Source organism: Anser cygnoides, chromosome 8 (genome assembly GCF_040182565.1).
Source record: "Anser cygnoides isolate HZ-2024a breed goose chromosome 8, Taihu_goose_T2T_genome, whole genome shotgun sequence".
Lineage (NCBI taxonomy): Eukaryota > Metazoa > Chordata > Aves > Anseriformes > Anatidae > Anser > Anser cygnoides.
In genome coordinates, this window is record NC_089880.1 from 31,712,542 (window position 1) to 31,722,152 (window position 9,611).

The 9,611-nt window shown below is 55.7% G+C and overlaps 1 long non-coding RNA gene across 2 annotated transcripts; it reads right to left on the minus strand.

The window, feature by feature from the left end:
* Nucleotides 1-6,210: 6,210 nt before the first annotated feature.
* On the minus strand, nt 6,211-9,611 carry LOC136791337 (uncharacterized). 2 transcript variants are annotated; one of them, XR_010833107.1, is made up of 3 exons: nt 9,152-9,305; nt 6,800-8,556; nt 6,211-6,713 (listed from the first exon to the last, which is right to left on the minus strand). It is a non-coding gene; the product is annotated as an uncharacterized lncRNA (long non-coding RNA). The 2 variants fall into 2 exon arrangements; XR_010833106.1 differs by having other exon boundaries at nt 6,211-8,556; nt 9,152-9,611.

Here is a 9,611-nt window from a genome sequence, read left to right on the forward strand (position 1 = left end):
TTCCTCCTGCCGCGCTGCTTCGGCACGGACACAGCGCATGCAGCAGGGCTGCGTGTCCGTCTGCGGGGTGTTAGGGGGGAAACGGACAGTGCCAGCGATCGTGGAGGTGGGGACGGCGAGGCTGGAGGGAAATGAACAGTGCCAGCGATCGTAGAGGTGGGGACGGTGAGGCTCGGGCCCGTTCGACGGCTGGGCTGCAGTAAGAGCGTATTGCTGTGGTGCATTTCGGTATCGTTAGCCGTGGGGCCAGAATATTCTGACAGCATTCGGGTTGCGGTGCAAACTGCTGTAAAAAGAGCTGATGTTGCCGTCAAACTCCGTGGAACTTAGGGAGGTGAAAAGCAGTGCAGGATTTGTCTCCCGTTTATGTAACTGCTTGGCCTCTTTAGCAAAGCGCTCTGTATTTCACTTAATAGTTTTGAAAGGCTGTGGTGTGTTTCCTTGCATTTATCTGAGTTAAAAGGGCAAAAAAGTGAAAAATCCTTAGACTAAGAAGGAGCTGAACAGATACTGTGCTCCTCTAATCATTGCCAGATAAAACACCCACTGTGGGGTTTGATTAAAATGACTTTTCCTTTAATGGGGATTCAAATGCAACTGCAGCAGCACGTCCAATTTACATCCAAAATTAATTAGGCTTCATTAGCAACAGGCCTCTGGAAGCTTTAATTTCGAGAGTCCCCTGGAGCACTGCGTTTCACCCCAGAACGCAGGAAGGCTTCGGATGCTGGAGGGGCGGTGCCACAAGCTGTCCCGAGAAGCTGTTGTTCTGCACAGGATGGAAGTTTCTCTCAAAAACAACACATGGCATTTTTTTATCATTCTGGGAACACGAAGCCGACACGTTTAAGGAAATCGCTTGTAAATGAAATGCACCGAATCGGCGGGCCAGCCCGGGCAGTGGTCAGGAACGTCGGCATGGAGCCTCGCTGCCTCCTCCTCACCGCTTCCCTCGGGAAGGGCCGCTTCTGCTCGGCTGCTCCAAAACGCTGACCCAAAGGGCACCAGCGCCGTCGCGTTTCTCTTTGTGTGCTTCTGTTAAAGTCACGCTCTGTTCCGTACCCACAGGACGTGAGACTCCCAGTTAGAGAAAGCAGAGAAACCCCGGGAACTTCAGAACTACGACCAAAACCACCAGCCTCACCTCCTCTGCTGGCCCTTTCCCCAGGGATCTTTGCAAGCACCAGAATTAAACCCTCTGGGCCGGTGCTGCCCTTGTGCCTGCAGCCCTGGACGCTTTCCCTTGAACTTTCCACCCTCATCACCCCCGGGTTGGTCCCAGCAGCAGGGACGAGACCCACGGCTGGGCTCCGCTCGAGCGGAGCAACAAGACGGTGCCAGGATGGGGTCCGTGGCTCTGCTCTCCATCTGCCAGCACCTCTAACGGCAGTAATTTGCTCTCTCACAGGCTTATTTTTAGCCAGGAAGAATCTGAGGCTTTTGCAAACGTTTAAACACATGTCTCTCTTGAATTATTCAGTGTACTTTGCCTGCTTCTGGAGTTAATTAAAATGGAGGGCAATCGATAGTGAGCTCTCTGGCTCACTGTGGGGAGGCGGCGGCAGCAAGGAGCAGCTGTGGGACCGCCGATAGCCTCCTGTCCTCTCCATCCCTCCCGAGCCACCGGGCTGCCGCTGCTCTGCTCCCTCGGCAGCGCTGGCCAGCAGCTGCAGAGCACCGAATCATACTGGGTTTGCCTTAATTTAAGGAGACCAATTTGTGCACAGTACTGGGGATGGACATGTCCTGAGCCACACAAACCAAGGGCTTGGTGGCCGCGCCAGAACCAAAACCCAAATCCCACGGCATGGTCCGCGTAAGATGAGCACGTGTCTCACAACTGATGCAAAGCCAGCACTGGAGCACGGCCCAGAGGATTTGCCAGGTGCCTGCGATGTGTATTCCTTCTCCTCGGTAGCTCCTCGTGGTCTTTGGCTTTACAGCCAAGCGCTTTTGCCTGGAACAAGAAGGAATAATCTGCCTACCACCCTCTGCAAGAGGTGAGGGGCCACGGAGAGGCTATTTTAGCTCAAAAGCCGGAACCTATGGTGCCAACACATCTCTGCGTGTGGTGGGTGCTCAAGGGGTTTAGGCAGAAAGAGCCCCCCATGCCCACCTCCTGCTCGCAGCCAGCAGCGGCGCCTCTTTGTTCCCTGTTCTCTGCTACAGCTGAACGAGTTTTTTCCCAGAGTCAGGTGAACCTTCCCCTGTATCTCTAAAATGAAGACCAAGTGCAGCCCTCCTCCTCTTGAAGTCAGTGGGAAATCTGGGACCGGGACCAGAGTTTCACCTTTCATCTGAAGAAAAGCGCAAGGTTTGGTCCCAGAAACGGTAATATCAGCACAATACAAAAGCGTGACCTTCTGTAGGAGTATATTCATCCACACATACCTCCGTGCCCTCTCCTGCTCCTGTGAAATGTTACGAAGAACAAACTACGTATCAAGTCAAACCATGCCGAATTTATCACCTGCCTGAACGCAGACACGACAGCAGTGGCTTTGGTATTGTGCCACAACACCCAGCTCCTTGTGAGTAGTTCTGTCCCCAGCCCGACATCGATTAATGCCAGTCTCCCTTTGTGAGTCAAGCTACTGACAGAAGTCTAGGGTTTGCACACTATCCGAGTCAGGAGGAACCATCAGCGCTGGATGGAGACACTTTTGTTTGTTCCTATCAGAGGTGGAGGTAGATACGGGGACGCAGGGGTGCTGTGCAGCCAGCTCTCGGCCCCCAAATGCTCAGCGGTGCCCAAACTCCCCCCCTCCAGCCCCGCGTGCTTTGTGCACAAGCAACGTGAGATGCGGGCAGAAATATTTTATGCAGAAGGGAAAAACGATCGCATCATCCTTTGTTCAGGCAGCACACTCGGGGAGCACTTCTCCCCGTAGGAGGCACGTGCCGTTGCCATCCGTTACTGCGGCGTTTGCTCCACGTGGAGAGGGACCCCTCTCACCTGGCAGCGGGAGCGGGGAGACAACCACGGCACTCCGCTGGGAACGGCTGGAGGGGAACGCAGCTCGAACGCGTTCATCTGGTTTTATGCTAGGTGAAAATATCGCCACAGCTGAGCTGAGCCTGCCTGTCACGAGTCCATGCTGAATTCCCTTCACGCTCGTGAAATTTTGCAGGCAGCGTGCTGTAGCTGCGATTGTTTTGGAGCTGGTATGCCAAGCAAATACCCTTGGATCTGAAGAAAAATAATGTTGCAGGGCTGAGCTGGTAACGTTTCTCATCACTCCACCAGGCTTCACCGGAGTCTTCACCAGCTTCTTCCTTTTGTTTGTTTGATTTTTTCACTCTAGTTTGCCCAGCATTTCTAGGCTCACATTCAGCAATTGCTTAACCTGACCTAAAAACAAGTTTGTCATCGTTACATTCCAGGGCAACTAATACTTGCACTTATCAAGACGTTGCAGTTAGGGTTCTTGATTTATAGAAATGTTTAATCAAGAAGGCCTGGACTAAAGTTCAAGTGGAAGTGCTTCGTGCTAGCCAGAGACAATTTGAATGAACAGTAATTAAAACAGTGCCTGATTCATATGGGGCACTGCTGGACTTTGGAACGACAACTGCGTGCTTGGAACTCTGTTGGGATGGATTCCTTCTCCTTTTAGTACAACCACAGCCAGGTCTGTTGGTGCTGATGCTTTCTGCTGTACAGTAAGTCACATTAAAAAAAAAAAGAAAAGAAAAAAAAGGGGAAAGGCAAAACCTTCACCTGGTTCCAAGGTTCAGTGCTAGCAGACAATGGATGTCTTTTATCCCGCTGTTGTCAGAGGCAGATAGTGGCTGGCCGGCTCCCTCGGAGCAGAACTTCTTACCCTAAAAGGATGGTTTGTGGACGAGAGCCAGGAGCCGAGCAGCCGTTCTGGTCTGCAGCCTCGCGGCCCCGAGGAGATGTGGCAGGAGCAGAGCTGCTGTTCTTCGGCGAAACGTGGGTGGGACAGCGACAGCCTCCAGATGGGAAAAGGGACTTTCCTGGTGAAAAAGCCTGAGAACCGCTGGGGCAGAACGAATCCGTCCAGCATGACAGCTGAGAAATGTCACGAGAGAATCGCCTTTCCTTGGCATCAAAGCTTTTATACGTTGCAGAAAGTTTTATCAGAGAACGGACGGCCCTCCGGGAGCTTATTTTTGAGAAGAAAGTGATGTGATATATCGCTGTGTGCATGTTGTTTACATCTTGCTTTAACACAGTTCGTGGGAGGAAGCGTTCCACTGCCAAAAAAGACTTGATAGCTGCATTGTTCGCGTGTAGCAATATTTAGACATAGCAAACCCACAAGTATTTATAATAAGTCTGTCCGATTATGCTATCAGTCGGAAGCTACAGGAAAAGAGATGGACGCTGTGTCCACTGAGCAAGAGAGGGAGATAAAGGCTCCCGTTAAATCTGATCAGAGAGGTGCCGTTCTGAGGCACAGACAGCGTTTTCAGTTCCTGTCCCATGCCAGGGCTCGAAGCTGTGCTTGTTTTAACAGGAAATGAGAATCACAACCAGGAGCCCAGCGGCACTGTCACTTCAGCTGGCAGCTTCGCTCTGGCTTTCACCAGTGCTCGGCGTGGCAGTTACCGCGTCTCACTGAGCAGCCTGGCTTGCTTATCCGCCCTGAAATCTGACTCAAGGCTAGGCAGGTAAGGAGCCTTATTCCGTGCACCCGCTCCACAGCGAAACTTGCATCTTCCTCCCGGCAGTTACGCTGCTCCCCATGGGGAAGAGAGACCTGCCCGTGCCCGCCTGCAAGCCCACGAACGCTCCCACAGCCCCTCTCATCTCCCCTCGTGGGACTTCGCGTGCAGGCTGCCAGCAAACCCCGAGCAGGGCACGGCCGGGAAGGGGCAGCGCAGGCGTCTCGCTGCCGTAGGACCAGGGACAGCCGTGGCTGCTGCCCGCTGCCAGGTGACCCCCTCTGCCTCCGGGTGCTCCTCCTGCCCCGGTCAAGGGGTCCCTTCGAGCTTCGGAAAGAGGCAGAAAGGAAGTCGAGGGTTGACTGCTTAGATTTTAATCTATCTAGAACTTTAACTCTTGTTAGCAGGATGTCTTTTTTATCATCTGCACGGTTTCTAGTACAACAGAGCCCTCCTCCAGACGCAGACTTGAGCCGCTATCACACCACCAGTAATAATTTCCCCCGCGTAAATGACGCACGCTGGCAAAACGTTCCATCGCAGCAGCACAGCCCCGACCCTGGCAGGGCTCGCAGACGCAGCCAGCAGCACGCTCGGGCAAACACCTTCCAGCGAAGAAGATCAGAGAAATAGCACAAAGCGTGTAATTGCCACGTTGGAGCAGCCGCTGGCCGAGCTAATCCTCTTCCACGAGCGGCAGCGGTGCAGGGCAGCACAGGGCAGGGCCCGGACGGTTATTAATCACCCCGTCCAGAATTAAGAGCCTTCTAAGTGCTGCAGGGTTAACAACCACAGGTAGTGTCAGTATCAAGAATAAATCGTGACCTCCGCAGGTTTCTGCCTCCAGCCTCTGCAGGCTGAGGACTGGACGTTCCCCCGGGGGGACACTGGGGACAGGCACACACCAGCAGGTTGGGGGGACACTGGGGACGGGCACATGCCAACACACCAGCAGGTCCCTGCTGGGCTCACACCAGACCCCACAGGGCTGCTCGCTGCCCACCACTCACGACCCCGGTACACGCACACACCTCGGCCGCCCAGCACTGCTGGTTTGCCACCCACACGACGACGACGGACTCGAGCTTCGCCAAAAGCGGGGGCCCCAAAAACCTTTTCTAGGTATTTTCTTGGAACTGCGACAGAAGTTACCCAAGGAAGTTGCAGTCTTGTTGGCCAAGGCGGAGAAGCTCCAGCCCCAAGCGAGCACCAGACGCCCCACCGTGGCTGCACTGCCTCCCTGCCGTGCCCGCTGCAAGCGGCCGCATCGCCCTGGGCTGCTGGAAGATGTGAGATGGGCCCTGCCCCTCTGCCCACTCCCACGTAACAGAGCAAGTGGGGACACTAGCCGGCTAAAATCATGCTGTCTTTAACAAGAAATATGTAAACGTATCTACAAAAATACTGTATAGCTGCAGAGTCGTTCCCATTTTTCTGGTACCACCCATTGACCCACACTGCTTTACCTCTTCTCCCAAATACTCCCCCAGCCGCGCAGGACCCCACTTTTGGGACCCTTATTGAAGCTTCTCAAGCACGGCATTTCTGGAATGTCAAACAGACAACTAAGAGGCAAACTCCCAGTAAAGCACAATTTTTATTCGAGTCAATCTTAAGTTTTCTTAACCCGTGACTTTTACATGACAAGGTGTGTTTAGAACAAGGACACTTGAGCAGGACGTTGTGTGTACGTCTGTCCGTCAGCTCCTGGAATCAAAGGGATGGGGCGCGGTGGGCGCGGGCCCCGTGAAGCTCAGATGGCTGCCATCCTTCAGTTATCACAGTACTGTACCTTTACAAGAGACAGCATCAGCACTGTGATAACTGAGCCAGGGCAGCCTGTCAGTCATCGCGGCCTCTCCACGCACTGCCAGGTGCTTCCTCTGTCTTCTCATCCCTTGCACGCCTCCGAGCCCCAAACTGCCCTCAACGGGTGCCCAGCTGCCAGGTGAGAGGCTCGGGAGTATTTAACTGAAGTGGCTTTGCATGTTGGGCTCCAGCTCAAAAAATTATTCAGATAATTAGTGCTATCTTAATGACCGTGGTGACCAAAACAGCCTTCAAAATCCAATTCGCCAATGCTGCATGTAATGGAGAAAGGTTAACTTACCCCTCTACAGTTAACGCTGGAGAAAATGAGGACACCCCTTCTCCCCGTTAAACTCACCGGAGCTAGAGAGCAGCGCTTGGTTTACGCTACTCAAGAACCGAATGTCATGAACCAGACAGTCAGCAGGCAGACGTGGCCGCGAGCCAGGTTAAGTCGGCGGAGCTGCACCGCGCGCGCGACAGCCGAAGGCTGGGATCACGACCAGCACGAGTAGAGGGCAGCACCACACCGCGACCGCGCTGCATACTGCACCGAGCGCGCCAGGCGCTCGCCCAGGCAGCGGAGCACTCTGGCAGGCGGTGGAATTTTACAGCGCCGCGAACGCGTTCAGCTGGGCTTCATCAGGGTTTGTCACATGCGCCGCGAGAGCCGGGATCGCGGGCGCCCACTCCTGTGCCTACCGAGGGGGCTCCCGACGGGAGCAGCGCCGGACGCCGAGCAGCCAGCTGTGCTCACGAGGGACTGCAGCTGGAAGAGGCAGAAGGGGTGCCTCAAGGCTCCGCGGGCTGAAGTACGCAACTGGAACTTTTAGGTCACAGGATCCAAACACACAATTGTGAAATCAAAACTTATACCGCAAGTCACACTTATATCAACCAGTATTTTGCACCCCACTTTTTCTGTTTTTTTTAAACAGGTATTGCTGAGAAGATCACGGAACCACTACTACACGCACACACCTCTGGTTAAGGGAATCACGTTGACCTCTGAAATAATTAAGTTTAAAAAATAACATTTTTTTTTTACACAGAAAAAGTTAACGTGTTATTATAAAAAGTTAATTTATGATGCTGATGGACTTCCTCAGTACAAGCTGCTCTGGTACTTCTAACAGCAGGAAGCAAAAACTCCAGACATGGTTTACTGCTCTAAATAACTTACCTGGGGAAGAGCATGTCTGGAGATGTTAAGTAGGTTGTTTTTAAAAGAGAAAGGCGTAACGCTCAGACGGATCCAGCTACCAAAATGGTGTTTTACAAGTTTTTAACGGAAGAGGGCAATGGTGAGACAAGCAAGAAATATCTGAGGAGAAGCACGCAGTGGAAAAAAATATTTGTACATTTTAAAACAAACTGCAAACATACATTACATAAAAAGGGGACAGTCAACAGATTATGCAATGCTGACGTCAGATGATGACACAGATGACTTAAACGTATACCCTAAAACTTGCAGATTTGCCACCAATTGTAATTAATTACATCATCTGCTGCTGGAAGAAAAAAAAACACCAAAGAACTTTGTAAAAAATGCTGGAGAAAATCTGTACGTACAGCTGTGACTTTTGGAAAGGAAGGGACGTGCCTGACAAACGAACCATTTGCTGCCACTCTGAAGCGTTTTCACACCACATTGTTCCAGCAGAAAAAAAAAAAAAAACAATCTACCCGTTTCAACAGAACGGAAGAGGAGCGGAATTGGGAATCCCACATTTCGGAGGCCGAGGCGGTTAGAGGAGAGCCGCTACTTGGCAGTTCAGGTGTGTCTTCATCTGAGCCTGACGATTTTACCCTTGCTCCGGCGGTTACTGGTAGGCTGCTTCAAGAAGATCCGTGACCGCAAAGGTGAGCGGTCCCACCCAACTCCCCGGCACCCCGACGGTTTGTCTCACACCTATTCCAACGTGCTCGGGGCTGGGGCCGTTCTCCCCCAGAGGACCCCGCTCCTGTCCCCCACAAACCTGCTGTGCCTCCTCACGCGCCGAGTCTCGCGCTGCTCCAGCCGGACCACGCACGCGGGGCGGGCTCGGTGCAAACAGGTGTGCGAAAACGCAGAACTTGGCTCCTTGTTACCGTCTCGAGAACCCTCCCTGCCTTTGCAAACAAAAAACATTCAGCTAGCCCGGCACCCAGCACGCGGACTCGCGCCACGGCCAGGGCGCCGCGTTATTTCCACGGGGGTTATTTAAGAATATCCGATCGTCAGCGCAGGCTGCCGCCCCTCGTTTCGGAAAGCCTCCCAGCTCGGCCTGGCTGCTCCTGAAGCTCCGGCTCCCCCTCCAGCCCCCGGGGGCCGGTTACTCGGCGTGTTTTCGCGTTGTTTTGCGGGCACGTTCCCTCAGCGCGGCCCCCTCCCCACCCGGGCCGGGTACCAGCACCGAGCGCGCTCGGCAGCGACCCGGGGGGGGGGGGGGCTCTCGGTAACCCGGCGGCCCCCAGCGCCTCGCCCCCTTCCCTCCTGAGGCACGGCCGCGCACGAAGCCTCCCCCCCGGAACCCTCCCGGCCCCCCGCAGCCCCCCAGCCGCTCTCCCCCTCCCACAAAATAGCAGTGCGCAATGAGGGGGGGGGGGGGGGGAAGGAAGCACCGCGCCCGGCCGCGCTGTCGGAGCCGGGAGCCCGGGAGGGGGACGAGGGTCCCCGCCGGGCGCCCCCCGCGCCCCGCTCAGGGCCGGGCCGGGCCGGACCCACCTGCGGGCTGGCGGCGGGGCCGGGGGGGGCGCCGTGACGCAGCACGGGCGGGCGGGCGGCGTGAGGGCCGCCATCTTGGCGTGTTTATGGCAGCGCCGCGCGGCCATGTGATGCGCCCGCCGCTTCCTGGGGGAGGGGGGGGGGGGGCGGCGCGCGTCGGGCACGCGCGCAGCGGGCACGCGCACGGCGTTCACGCGTGGGCGCGCAGGGTGCCCCCTCACCGCCCCCCCCCCCCCCTCACCGAGGGGGCGCCCCCCGCGGTGCTGCCCCCCGGGGGTGTGTGAGGGAGGGGGGGGGACACGAGGGGATCGGGGGGGGCTCCCCGTGCCGCCGGGGCTCCGTGAGGCGGCGCCGAGCCCAGCCCAGCCCAGCCCAGCCGAGCCGCGGGGGCCCCGTCGGGCGGCGGCGGGACTACAAGTCCCAGGGTGCCCGGCCCGAAGGGGGCGGCCCGAGGGGGCGG